Source organism: Stegastes partitus, unplaced genomic scaffold (genome assembly GCF_000690725.1).
Source record: "Stegastes partitus isolate 25-593 unplaced genomic scaffold, Stegastes_partitus-1.0.2 Scaffold1368, whole genome shotgun sequence".
NCBI classification, from domain to species: domain Eukaryota; kingdom Metazoa; phylum Chordata; class Actinopteri; family Pomacentridae; genus Stegastes; species Stegastes partitus.
In genome coordinates this window covers 187921-188903 of record NW_007579099.1, presented here as the reverse complement: position 1 = coordinate 188903, position 983 = coordinate 187921, and the positions used below count along the sequence as shown (strand labels likewise).

The window sequence follows — 983 nt, the reverse complement described above, 5'->3', positions numbered from 1 at the left end:
TCTGGGCCTGCTGTTAGTGTATGTGTGTGTGTGCATGTGAGAGAGAGAGATTGTGTGTGTGAGTTACAATGTGTGTGGAAATGGCAGAGGCATTTCTGCCACTGCCATTTCCACAAAGTTGCAACATTGTTGTAAAATTCAAGCACCGACACCTGTCTGCTCTCACATTCCCGCACTTTGCAGGAACCAATCTATATTTTCTCATACTCTATCCCAGCTGCAAATTGGGGGCAGAACAGTATAAATATAGCTTTGCCAGTGTGGTTCCTTATCACAACGGATCAAGATGGCCAAAAGATTCTCTCTTCAGAGGGCCTTGCAATTGTTTTTTGAAGAGAGTGAAGCTGCAGCCATCATGAGGAGGATTCAGGAGGAGAATGTTGGCACCCCATCTACCCAACCTAGAGAACCACCATCTGCAGAGCCTGAAGTAAGTGTGTGATGCTGTTGCAGTACATGTTGACACTCATGATAGGTGTCAGTAAAATGTCTGATCTTTTCATTATTCTAGGTTGCAGCCAGCAGCAACAAAAAGAAGTGCTGTGAAGTGTGTGGACCCAAGATGGACAGAAAAACACAGCATGCTTCAAGTTCAAGAACTACATATGCAACATACACACAGTAAAACTCTGCCCCTCATATGTTGTATAGGCTGGTATGAAAAGGCAATGTGTTCAATGGGGCTGACATGTTACTGTATGTGTTCAGCTTGTGTTGTGTAAACTGACTTGAATGTGTTCAATTTCAAATGATGTTCAAATAAATGAAAATCAGTAGTTAAGAAAACCCTTGCTTCATTTGTAAATGTGTTGATTTTTTTCCAATCATATCTTGATTGTAATTTATTTTCTTTTTTTTAAATTACATTTTGTTAAAAAAAAAAAAAAGAGTAGCACTTTAATTCATAAATGTGATCAAACAAAGGTAAAGGGCAAATATTAACCATACTGTTTACTGTGTATGGCTTATAATTGGGATGAAGT

General features: G+C 39.1%; 2 long non-coding RNA genes across 2 annotated transcripts in view; one reads left to right on the top strand and one right to left on the bottom strand.

Annotated features, from left to right (window-relative positions):
* The window catches only part of LOC103370078 (uncharacterized), a 12937-nt gene extending 12653 nt beyond the window's left edge, over positions 1–284 (bottom strand). Inside the window, exon 1 of the long non-coding RNA XR_520870.1 lies at positions 188–284. This is a non-coding gene — a long non-coding RNA (uncharacterized LOC103370078). The remainder of the gene's footprint in view (positions 1–187) is intronic.
* Positions 285–287: 3 nt separating this feature from the next.
* LOC103370076 (uncharacterized) lies at positions 288–780 on the top strand. The gene is made up of 2 exons (XR_520868.1): positions 288–430; positions 512–780. It is a non-coding gene; the product is annotated as an uncharacterized LOC103370076 (long non-coding RNA).
* Positions 781–983: the final 203 nt, after the last annotated feature.